Raw genomic sequence first — 13,629 nt, forward strand, 5'->3', positions numbered from 1 at the left:
CTCTTTTGGGGCAGGTGTGAGAGGGTGTTACGCGTAGGTGGGGCCCCCGCTGTAGGAGCCGTCTAAAACTTTCGGGGGGGAGCTTTGCTGTGCTCAGCGGAAAATGCACATCGGCTCAAGCGCTTATCTGTTTGCGCCGTTCTTAGCTGCCTTTAAAAGAGAAAGTGTCCAGCAGCCACCGAGTCTTTGTCTGACATGAAAAAGAAAACCAAAAGAGTGCGTGTGTGTGTGTATATATTTTTATATTTTATATTTTTGTTGTGTATCAATACTCAATGCCATCAACATTCTTAGCGATCCCATGCTGTCACTTATTCCATGTGTCTTTTCAGAACTATTTTTATATCATTTTTATCGTTGATTAGTCACCTTTACAACGAGTTATAACTTGTAAGGAGGACAACTAAACGTGTGGGTAGTGCCTCCTAAAAAAATGCCAAAATCCCCTAATATGCTTCTGTTGGTAATCGCTCTTGTTTTGAGCGACCTGCCAGCACACAACTGCTGAGAGCTGTGTGCCAGGCTCCTGAGCATGGGTCTTGCAACTTTGTTGAGTTTGTGTATGCTCCAAGCAGCAACACTGCCCCCATGGAAAGATGCCACGTTTGTCCCTTCAGGATAAGGCCTGTGCAATAGTATAGCAAGTATGGCAAGTGAAGCTAGTGTTCCGTTACGCAGATTACGCATTAGTGTGACTGGCACCTGAGCATGGGTCCTGCAAAGTCACCTTCAGCCGACTCAGCGCCGCCCGAGTTATGTACCGATAGGGGCAGGGTCGTAAATCATTGCCGTAAATCAGTGGCTCAGGGGTAGAGTGGCAGGGTAGAGTGAACTGGAAACCACAAGGTTTCCCTGTTCGATCCCGGGCTGGGGGTCTCCCCCAGAGTTAGTGTTAGTGTGGAAGTGTCCTTGAGCAAGACGTGGTTTCCTCCGGCATCGGTGTGTGAATGGGTGAATGTAATGCACAATCTATGTAAAGCGCTTTGGATGAAAGTGCTATATAAATGCACCATTTACCATTTAACACAGGCGTCCCTATTTTTGGCATGCCATTATAGAGATTTATTATTACGGGGCCAGGCTGCCAGCATGGCTCCTGGCCCTGTTTTATTATTCGCATTATGGCTGAACCGTGCATACGCTTTTTACGAAACTCGGCCATATGATAGATGGTCATGAAAAGATATCAATAAATAAATCTCACAATCTTTCGTCAAAAGGTGGCGCTATAGCACTCAATTGAAAATGCCAACTTTGAACAGGTACTGTACAACTCATGCCCTGTTTGACCTACAGCCATAAAACTTTGATACACACGTGCGTCTACTCATAACTTTAACACTAATTTTTTTCAACATTTTTGACCTCTGACCTTTAGATCTCCCACCATTTTGAATTATATGAAAAACAGTTAACACATTGAGTGCCAAAAACGGTCCGGACCGTTTTTCATAATCCAAACGAGGAGTGCCAAAAACGGTTATGACCGTTTTTGAAAAAAAGAAAAGGGAAATGTAGTCTTTTTTTTTCCAAATGTTCTTTTTTTTTCATTCACAGCACCAGGAGATATCATTTTTTGAAGATTTAGACTCCAATTCACTTTCTGGTTAACTTATGACTTCAAAAGCCTGTATCTCGGCTCCTAAGTACTTTTTTTTTTGGCTTCACAATGGCTTCTATTTCAGCATGCTAACTTTCTAGGAATAGAAAGCCTGCAGGGTCTATTACTGTAGCTTTGATTCCCCATCAATGGCGTCACTGGTAGGCGGGTTTCTGAACTGTCCACAGCCCTCCTCTGAGACTCATAACGAGTAGACAAAAATGGTACCATAATGAGCGTTAGTGAGTAGGACCAATTATATGAAGACAGGTTGAAAATGGGTCCTTTAATTGATTCATTCATAATATATTTTTGAAAGTTTGGGAGACAAAAAAAAATGTTGGTTTTGAACTGAAAGAGTTCCTGGTGCAGACAGTGTTACTTCACAATGTATACTACAGTTTGAAAGGTGCATTCTAAAGTGCTTTAAGAGCTTTGCAGTCTCGCCCACAGATCTTATTGACCTCAATCTGAAGGTGAGAGATCCTAATCCACTTGATTGTGTGTGTGTGTCATCACCAACACTCTGTCTGTCTGTCTGTCTCTTGCTCTTTGTCTCCAACTCTATTGTCTCTATTTGCGTCTCTCGTGTGTGTGTGTGTGTGTGTGTGTGTGTGTGTGTGTGTGTGTGTGCGCGCGTGCGTGCACAGAATGGACAGTTTCCACATCAAGGCCATGACTTGGATTTGAACCGGTGACCTTCTGGTTGCAAGTGCTGTATCTAAACCAATGCACCACAGAGGTTCTCACTTGTTCTGTTAACTTAGCCTGCCAAAGTTTGTACTTTTTCCCCTTTAAATAGAGCACCGAAGTCCTGACGTCACTGCCAGTAGAGGGCGCATTCCGCAGGTTCATGGCTTTACTTTTTGTATTGATATCCTCATTGGGGAATCTTAGATCGCTTCATATAAGAACTGTGTTCCAAAAATAAACACACCACCCTGGCGTTTTTACTCATATGGATATGAAGCATCGACTGAAGGTGTAAATGTACACATTTACCCAAAGAGTAACACAATATAAACACTGGAAACGAGTCAAACAACCAAAGACTACATTTCCCATGAACGCGGCTGCTGTGGGGATTTCAGACCCAGAAGTAGTAGTTCTTAAGACTTTTAAGGCAGAATTAATTCCATTTTCGCCAGAAACAGGCTGTATCAAATATGAATGAATATCATAAACGATGCAGAGCCACCCCCCTGACAAAAACGCCAGGGTGGTGTGTTTATGTTTGGAACACAGTTCTTATATGACGTGATCTAAGATTCCCAAATGGGGGTTTCAACACAAAAAATGAAGCCACGAACCCTGGAACAGTGCCCTCTACTGGCAGTGACTTCAGACTTCGGTGTTCTACTGTATATCCATTGCCATTGACAATGCATTGGGCGCTTAACGTTAAATATCTCAAAAACTACAAAACATTTCAAAGTAAAAAGTTTAAGCATTTGAGTCCACATTAAGATGAATTATAAAAAGTGTGAATGGAGTTTCTAGGTGAAAGCGTTGTTTGAGGTGCCAAAACTTTTAAAGGAGTACATTTCTAAACCTATGAAACATTGGGTATTGGTTGGAAACCTTTCCTGGTTGGATTTGAACCGGTAACCTTCTGGTTGCAAGTCCTGTATCTAAACCACTGCACCACAGAAGTTCTGACTTCTTCTGTTAACTTGGCCTGGCAAACTTTGTACCCTTTTCCCTTTAAATATCCATTGCCATTGACAATGCATTGAGCGCTTAAAGTTAAATATTTCAAAAACTACAAATCATTTCAAAGTAAAACATCTCAAGGATGCATGTCCACAGTAAGGGGGAATGTTTGAACTGTGAATGGAGTTTCTAGGTGAAAGTGTTTTTTTGAGGTCCCAAAACCTTCCATCCGCCTCCATTCTAAATCTCTGAACTTTTAAAAGAGTACAATTCTAAAACTATGCAACATTTCAAAGATTCCTTTTCAGGCAAACATGTCCACGGTAAGATGAACATTTTAAAGTATGAATGAGGTTACTAGGCGTAAGTATGTAGTTGTAAGCCTGCCTTTAAATGTCCATTGCCGCATCGACAATGAATGGGGCGCTTAAAGTTAAATATCTCCAAAACTACAAATGATAAAAAAAAAAAAATCTCAAGCATGCATGTCCACAGTAAGGGGGAATTTTTGAACTGTGAATGGAGTTTCTAGGTGAAAATGTTTTTTTGAGGTCCCAAAACCTTCCATCCGCCTCCATTCTAAATCTCTGAACTTTTAAAAGAGTACAATTCTAAAACTATGCAACATTTCAAAGATTCCTTTTCAGGCAAACATGTCCACAGTAAGATGAACATTTTAAAGTATGAATGAGGTTACTAGGCGTAAGTATGTAGTTGTAAGCCTGCCTTTAAATGTCCATTGCCGCATCGACAATGAATGGGGCGCTTAAAGTTAAATATCTCCAAAACTACAAATGATTTAAAAAAAATAATAATCAAGCATCCATGTCCACAGTAAGGTGGAATTTTTGAACTGTGAATGGAGTTTCTAGGTGAAAGTGTTTTTTTGAGGTCCCAAAACCTTCCATCCGCCTCCATTCTAAATCTCTGAACTTTTAAAAGAGTACAATTCTAAAACTATGTAACATTTCAAAGATTCCTTTTCAGGCAAACATGTCCACGGTAAGATGAACATTTTAAAGTATGAATGAGGTTACTAGGCGTAAGTATGTAGTTGTAAGCCTGCCTTTAAATGTCCATTGCCGCATCGACAATGAATGGGACGCTTAAAGTTAAATATCTCCAAAACTACAAATGATTAAAAAAAAAAAAATCTCAAGCATGCATGTCCACAGTAAGGTGGAATTTTTGAACTGTGAATGGAGTTTCTAGGTGAAAGTGTTTTTTTGAGGTCCCTAAACCTTCCATCCGCCTCCATTCTAAATCTCTGAACTTTTAAAAGAGTACAATTCTAAAACTATGCAACATTTCAAAGATTCCTTTTCATGCAAACATGTCCACAGTAAGATGAACATTTTAAAGTATGAATGAGGTTACTAGGCGTAAGTATGTAGTTGTAAGCCTGCCTTTAAATGTCCATTGCCGCATCGACAATGAATGGGGCGCTTAAAGTTAAATATCTCCAAAACTACAAATGATTAAAAAAAAAAAAATCTCAAGCATGCGTGTCCACAGTAAGGTGGAATTTTTGAACTGTGAATGGAGTTTCTAGGTGAAAGTGTTTTTTTGAGGTCCCAAAACCTTCCATCCGCCTCCATTATAAATCTCTGAACTTTTAAAGGAGTACAATTCTAAAACTATGCAACATTTCAAAGATTCCTTTTCAGGCAAACATGTCCACAGTAAGATGAACATTTTAAAGTATGAATGAGGTTACTAGGCGTAAGTATGTAGTTGTAAGCCTGCCTTTAAATGTCCATTGCCGCATCGACAATGAATGGGGCGCTTAAAGTTAAATATCTCAAACTACAAATGATTAAAAAAAAAGAAATCTCAAGCATGCATGTCCACAGTAAGGTGGAATTTTTGAACTGTGAATGGAGTTTCTAGGTGAAAGTGTTTTTTTGAGGTCCCAAAACCTTCCATCCGCCTCCATTATAAATCTCTGAACTTTTAAAGGAGTACAATTCTAAAACTATTTAACATTTCAAAGATTCCTTTTCAGGCAAACATGTCCACAGTAAGATGAACATTTTAAAGTATGAATGAGGTTACTAGGCGTAAGTATGTAGTTGTAAGCCTGCCTTTAAATGTCCATTGCCGCATCGACAATGAATGGGGCGCTTAAAGTTAAATATCTCCAAAACTACAAATGATTAAAAAAAAAAAAATCTCAAGCATGCGTGTCCACAGTAAGGTGGAATTTTTGAACTGTGAATGGAGTTTCTAGGTGAAAGTGTTTTTTTGAGGTCCCAAAACCTTCCATCCGCCTCCATTATAAATCTCTGAACTTTTAAAGGAGTACAATTCTAAAACTATGCAACATTTCAAAGATTCCTTTTCAGGCAAACATGTCCACAGTAAGATGAACATTTTAAAGTATGAATGAGGTTACTAGGCGTAAGTATGTAGTTGTAAGCCTGCCTTTAAATGTCCATTGCCGCATCGACAATGAATGGGGCGCTTAAAGTTAAATATCTCCAAAACTACAAATGATTTAAAAAAAATAATAATCAAGCATCCATGTCCACAGTAAGGTGGAATTTTTGAACTGTGAATGGAGTTTCTAGGTGAAAGTGTTTTTTTGAGGTCCCAAAACCTTCCATCCGCCTCCATTCTAAATCTCTGAACTTTTAAAAGAGTACAATTCTAAAACTATGCAACATTTCAAAGATTCCTTTTCAGGCAAACATGTCCACGGTAAGATGAACATTTTAAAGTATGAATGAGGTTACTAGGCGTAAGTATGTAGTTGTAAGCCTGCCTTTAAATGTCCATTGCCGCATCGACAATGAATGGGACGCTTAAAGTTAAATATCTCCAAAACTACAAATGATTAAAAAAAAAAAAATCTCAAGCATGCATGTCCACAGTAAGGTGGAATTTTTGAACTGTGAATGGAGTTTCTAGGTGAAAGTGTTTTTTTGAGGTCCCTAAACCTTCCATCCGCCTCCATTCTAAATCTCTGAACTTTTAAAAGAGTACAATTCTAAAACTATGCAACATTTCAAAGATTCCTTTTCATGCAAACATGTCCACAGTAAGATGAACATTTTAAAGTATGAATGAGGTTACTAGGCGTAAGTATGTAGTTGTAAGCCTGCCTTTAAATGTCCATTGCCGCATCGACAATGAATGGGGCGCTTAAAGTTAAATATCTCCAAAACTACAAATGATTAAAAAAAAAAAAATCTCAAGCATGCGTGTCCACAGTAAGGTGGAATTTTTGAACTGTGAATGGAGTTTCTAGGTGAAAGTGTTTTTTTGAGGTCCCAAAACCTTCCATCCGCCTCCATTATAAATCTCTGAACTTTTAAAGGAGTACAATTCTAAAACTATGCAACATTTCAAAGATTCCTTTTCAGGCAAACATGTCCACAGTAAGATGAACATTTTAAAGTATGAATGAGGTTACTAGGCGTAAGTATGTAGTTGTAAGCCTGCCTTTAAATGTCCATTGCCGCATCGACAATGAATGGGGCGCTTAAAGTTAAATATCTCAAACTACAAATGATTAAAAAAAAAGAAATCTCAAGCATGCATGTCCACAGTAAGGTGGAATTTTTGAACTGTGAATGGAGTCTCTAGGTGAAAGTGTTTTTTTGAGGTCCCAAAACCTTCCATCCGCCTCCATTATAAATCTCTGAACTTTTAAAGGAGTACAATTCTAAAACTATTTAACATTTCAAAGATTCCTTTTCAGGCAAACATGTCCACAGTAAGATGAACATTTTAAAGTATGAATGAGGTTACTAGGCGTAAGTATGTAGTTGTAAGCCTGCCTTTAAATGTCCATTGCCGCATCGACAATGAATGGGGCGCTTAAAGTTAAATATCTCCAAAACTACAAATGATTAAAAAAAAAAAAAATCTCAAGCATGCATGTCCACAGTAAGGGGGAATTTTTGAACTGTGAATGGAGTTTCTAGGTGAAAGTGTTTTTTTGAGGTCCCTAAACCTTCCATCCGCCTCCATTCTAAATCTCTGAACTTTTAAAAGAGTACAATTCTAAAACTATGCAACATTTCAAAGATTCCTTTTCAGGCAAACATGTCCACAGTAAGATAAACATTTTAAAGTATGAATGAGGTTACTAGGCGTAAGTATGTAGTTGTAAGCCTGCCTTTAAATGTCCATTGCCGCATCGACAATGAATGGGGCGCTTAAAGTTAAATATCTCCAAAACTACAAATGATTAAAAAAAAAAAAATCTCAAGCATGCGTGTCCACAGTAAGGTGGAATTTTTGAACTGTGAATGGAGTTTCTAGGTGAAAGTGTTTTTTTGAGGTCCCAAAACCTTCCATCCGCCTCCATTCTAAATCTCTGAACTTTTAAAGGAGTACAATTCTAAAACTATGCAACATTTCAAAGATTCCTTTTCAGGCAAACATGTCCACAGTAAGATGAACATTTTAAAGTATGAATGAGGTTACTAGGCGTAAGTATGTAGTTGTAAGCCTGCCTTTAAATGTCCATTGCCGCATCGACAATGAATGGGGCGCTTAAAGTTAAATATCTCCAAAACTAAAAAACTACTACTAAAAAAAAATCTCAAGCATGCATGTCCACAGTAAGGTGGAATTTTTGAACTGTGAATGGAGTTTCTAGGTGAAACAGTTTTTTTGAGGTCCCAAAACCTTCCATCCGCCTCCATTATAAATCTCTGAACTTTTAAAGGAGTACAATTCTAAAACTATTTAACATTTCAAAGATTCCTTTTCAGGCAAACATGTCCACAGTAAGATGAACATTTTAAAGTATGAATGAGGTTACTAGGCGTAAGTATGTAGTTGTAAGCCTGCCTTTAAATGTCCATTGCCGCATCGACAATGAATGGGGCGCTTAAAGTTAAATATCTCCAAAACTACAAATGATTAAAAAAAAAAAAATCTCAAGCATGCATGTCCACAGTAAGGTGGAATTTTTGAACTGTGAATGGAGTTTCTAGGTGAAAGTGTTTTTTTGAGGTCCCAAAACCTTCCATCCGCCTCCATTATAAATATCTGAACTTTTAAAAGAGTACAATTCTAAAACTATGCAACATTTCAAAGATTCCTTTTCAGGCAAAAATGTCCATATTAGGATGAACATTTTAAAGTTTGAATGGGGTTTCTATTCTATATATGACATTTTGAATCTTTACAGTCAGTTCACCTTCTTTTGGGTCATGAGTCAAACCAATTACTCCCGCGGAGACATCAAATTTCTCTTTCGGGCCTTGAGTCTTGGGACTCAAGGCCCAAAAGAGAAATTTGATGTCTCCGCGGGAATAATTGGTTCGACTCAAGACTCTTTTGGGTCTTGAGTCTTGGGGGGGAAAAAAAGTACACCAGTTGGATTTGAACCGGGAATCTTCTGGTTGCAAGTCCTGTATCTGAACCACTGCACCACAGAGGTTTGTATCTGTTCTGTTGACTTGCGTGTAAGTTTCTGAAAGATTATAGAAAGGTAAAAGCCCCAGGTAAAAGTTAGAAAGATGTCCTTGCGGGATTTGAACTTAGGGCCTTCAGTATGCAAGGCCTGAATCTTAACCACTGCTCCACCATGGTACATATTTTCTATGGTCTCTTGCACACTCTTCAGTGAAAGATCAGATAAAGGTGCAAGAGTCGGGTATTGGTTGGAAACCTGTCCTGGTTGGATTTGAACCGGTAACCTTCTGGTTGCAAGTCCTGTATCTAAACCACTGCACCACAGAAGTTCTGACTTGTTCTGTTAACTTAGCCTGGCAAAGTTTGTACCCTTTTCTCTTTAAATATCCATTGCCATTGACAATGCATTGGGCGCTTAAAGTTAAATATTTCAAAAACTACAAATCATTTCAAAGTAAAACATCTCAAGGATGCATGTCCACAGTAAGGGGGAATGTTTGAACTGTGAATGGAGTTTCTAGGTGAAAGTGTTTTTTTGAGGTCTCAAAACCTTCCATCCGCCTCCATTCTAAATCTCTGAACTTTTAAAAGAGTACAATTCTAAAACTATGCAACATTTCAAAGATTCCTTTTCAGACAAGCATGTCCACAGTAAGATGAACATTTTAAAGTATGAATGAGGTTACTAGGCGTAAGTATGTAGTTGTAAGCCTGCCTTTAAATGTCCATTGCCGCATCGACAATGAATGGGGCGCTTAAAGTTAAATATCTCCAAAACTACAAATGATTAAAAAAAAAAAAATCTCAAGCATGCATGTCTACAGTAAGGGGGAATTTTTGAACTGTGAATGGAGTTTCTAGGTGAAAGTGTTTTTTTGAGGTCCCTAAACCTTCCATCCGCCTCCATTCTAAATCTCTGAACTTTTAAAAGAGTACAATTCTAAAACTATGCAACATTTCAAAGATTCCTTTTCAGGCAAACATGTCCACAGTAAGATGAACATTTTAAAGTATGAATGAGGTTACTAGGCGTAAGTATGTAGTTGTAAGCCTGCCTTTAAATGTCCATTGCCGCATCGACAATGAATGGGGCGCTTAAAGTTAAATATCTCCAAAACTACAAATGATTAAAAAAAAAAAAATCTCAAGCATGCATGTCCACAGTAAGGGGGAATTTTTGAACTGTGAATGGAGTTTCTAGGTGAAAGTGTTTTTTTGAGGTCCCTAAACCTTCCATCCGCCTCCATTCTAAATCTCTGAACTTTTAAAAGAGTACAATTCTAAAACTATGCAACATTTCAAAGATTCCTTTTCAGGCAAACATGTCCACAGTAAGATGAACATTTTAAAGTATGAATGCGGTTACTAGGCGTAAGTATGTAGTTGTAAGCCTGCCTTCAAATGTCCATTGCCGCATCGACAATGAATGGGGCGCTTAAAGTTAAATATCTCCAAAACTACAAATGATTTTAAAAAAAAAGAAATCTCAAGCATGCGTGTCCACAGTAAGGTGGAATTTTTGAACTGTGAATGGAGTTTCTAGGTGAAAGTGTTTTTTTGAGGTCCCAAAACCTTCCATCCGCCTCCATTATAAATCTCTGAACTTTTAAAGGAGTACAATTCTAAAACTATGCAACATTTCAAAGATTCCTTTTCAGGCAAACATGTCCACAGTAAGATGAACATTTTAAAGTATGAATGAGGTTACTAGGCGTAAGTATGTAGTTGTAAGCCTGCCTTTAAATGTCCATTGCCGCATCGACAATGAATGGGGCGCTTAAAGTTAAATATCTCCAAAACTACAAATGATTAAAAAAAAAAAATCTCAAGCATGCATGTCCACAGTAAGGTGGAATTTTTGAACTGTGAATGGAGTTTCTAGGTGAAAGTGTTTTTTTGAGGTCCCAAAACCTTCCATCCGCCTCCATTCTAAATCTCTGAACTTTTAAAAGAGTACAATTCTAAAACTATGCAACATTTCAAAGATTCCTTTTCAGGCAAGCATGTCCACAGTAAGATGAACATTTTAAAGTATGAATGATGTTACTAGGCGTAAGTATGTAGTTGTAAGCCTGCCTTTAAATGTCCATTGCCGCATCGACAATGAATGGGGCGCTTAAAGTTAAATATCTCCAAAACTACAAATGATAAAAAAAAAAAAAATCTCAAGCATGCATGTCCACAGTAAGGGGGAATTTTTGAACTGTGAATGGAGTTTCTAGGTGAAAGTGTTTTTTTGAGGTCCCTAAACCTTCCATCCGCCTCCATTCTAAATCTCTGAACTTTTAAAAGAGTACAATTCTAAAACTATGCAACATTTCAAAGATTCCTTTTCAGGCAAGCATGTCCACAGTAAGATGAACATTTTAAAGTATGAATGAGGTTACTAGGCGTAAGTATGTAGTTGTAAGCCTGCCTTTAAATGTCCATTGCCGCATTGACAATGAATGGGGCGCTTAAAGTTAAATATCTCCAAAACTACAAATGATTAAAAAAAAAAAAATCTCAAGCATGCATGTCCACAGTAAGGTGGAATTTTTGAACTGTGAATGGAGTTTCTAGGTGAAAGTGTTTTTTTGAGGTCCCAAAACCTTCCATCCGCCTCCATTATACATCTCTGAACTTTTAAAGGAGTACAATTCTAAAACTATTTAACATTTCAAAGATTCCTTTTCAGGCAAACATGTCCACAGTAAGATGAACATTTTAAAGTATGAATGAGGTTACTAGGCGTAAGTATGTAGTTGTAAGCCTGCCTTTAAATGTCCATTGCCGCATCGACAATGAATGGGGCGCTTAAAGTTAAATATCTCCAAAACTACAAATGATTAAAAAAAAAAAAAATCTCAAGCATGCATGTCCACAGTAAGGGGGAATTTTTGAACTGTGAATGGAGTTTCTAGGTGAAAGTGTTTTTTTGAGGTCCCTAAACCTTCCATCCGCCTCCATTCTAAATCTCTGAACTTTTAAAAGAGTACAATTCTAAAACTATGCAACATTTCAAAGATTCCTTTTCAGGCAAACATGTCCACAGTAAGATGAACATTTTAAAGTATGAATGAGGTTACTAGGCGTAAGTATGTAGTTGTAAGCCTGCCTTCAAATGTCCATTGCCGCATCGACAATGAATGGGGCGCTTAAAGTTAAATATCTCCAAAACTACAAATGATTTAAAAAAAAAAAGAAATCTCAAGCATGCGTGTCCACAGTAAGGTGGAATTTTTGAACTGTGAATGGAGTTTCTAGGTGAAAGTTTTTTTTTGAGGTCCCAAAACCTTCCATCCGCCTCCATTATAAATCTCTGAACTTTTAAAGGAGTACAATTCTAAAACTATGCAACATTTCAATGATTCCTTTTCAGGCAAACATGTCCACAGTAAGATGAACATTTTAAAGTATGAATGAGGTTACTAGGCGTAAGTATGTAGTTGTAAGCCTGCCTTTAAATGTCCATTGCCGCATCGACAATGAATGGGGCGCTTAAAGTTAAATATCTCCAAAACTACAAATGATTAAAAAAAAAAAATCTCAAGCATGCATGTCCACAGTAAGGTGGAATTTTTGAACTGTGAATGGAGTTTCTAGGTGAAAGTGTTTTTTTGAGGTCCCAAAACCTTCCATCCGCCTCCATTCTAAATCTCTGAACTTTTAAAAGAGTACAATTCTAAAACTATGCAACATTTCAAAGATTCCTTTTCAGGCAAACATGTCCACAGTAAGATGAACATTTTAAAGTATGAATGAGGTTACTAGGCGTAAGTATGTAGTTGTAAGCCTGCCTTCAAATGTCCATTGCCGCATCGACAATGAATGGGGCGCTTAAAGTTAAATATCTCCAAAACTACAAATGATTTAAAAAAAAGAAATCTCAAGCATGCGTGTCCACAGTAAGGTGGAATTTTTGAACTGTGAATGGAGTTTCTAGGTGAAAGTGTTTTTTTGAGGTCCCAAAACCTTCCATCCGCCTTCATTATAAATCTCTGAACTTTTAAAGGAGTACAATTCTAAAACTATGCAACATTTCAAAGATTCCTTTTCAGGCAAACATGTCCACAGTAAGATGAACATTTTAAAGTATGAATGAGGTTACTAGGCGTAAGTATGTAGTTGTAAGCCTGCCTTTAAATGTCCATTGCCGCATCGACAATGAATGGGGCGCTTAAAGTTAAATATCTCCAAAACTACAAATGATTAAAAAAAAAAAATCTCAAGCATGCATGTCCACAGTAAGGTGGAATTTTTGAACTGTGAATGGAGTTTCTAGGTGAAAGTGTTTTTTTGAGGTCCCAAAACCTTCCATCCGCCTCCATTCTAAATCTCTGAACTTTTAAAAGAGTACAATTCTAAAACTATGCAACATTTCAAAGATTCCTTTTCAGGCAAGCATGTCCACAGTAAGATGAACATTTTAAAGTATGAATGAGGTTACTAGGCGTAAGTATGTAGTTGTAAGCCTGCCTTTAAATGTCCATTGCCGCATCGACAATGAATGGGGCGCTTAAAGTTAAATATCTCCAAAACTACAAATGATTAAAAAAAAAAAAATCTCAAGCATGCATGTCCACAGTAAGGGGGAATTTTTGAACTGTGAATGGAGTTTCTAGGTGAAAGTGTTTTTTTGAGGTCCCTAAACCTTCCATCCGCCTCCATTCTAAATCTCTGAACTTTTAAAAGAGTACAATTCTAAAACTATGCAACATTTCAAAGATTCCTTTTCAGGCAAGCATGTCCACAGTAAGATGAACATTTTAAAGTATGAATGAGGTTACTAGGCGTAAGTATGTAGTTGTAAGCCTGCCTTTAAATGTCCATTGCCGCATTGACAATGAATGGGGCGCTTAAAGTTAAATATCTCCAAAACTACAAATGATTTAAAAAAAAAGAAATCTCAAGCATGCGTGTCCACAGTAAGGTGTAATTTTTGAACTGTGAATGGAGTTTCTAGGTGAAAGTGTTTTTTTGAGGTCCCAAAACCTTCCATCCGCCTCCATTATAAATCTCTG

Source organism: Gymnoscopelus microlampas, assembly GCF_963454915.1.
Source record: "Gymnoscopelus microlampas genome assembly, chromosome: 7".
NCBI classification, from domain to species: domain Eukaryota; kingdom Metazoa; phylum Chordata; class Actinopteri; order Myctophiformes; family Myctophidae; genus Gymnoscopelus; species Gymnoscopelus microlampas.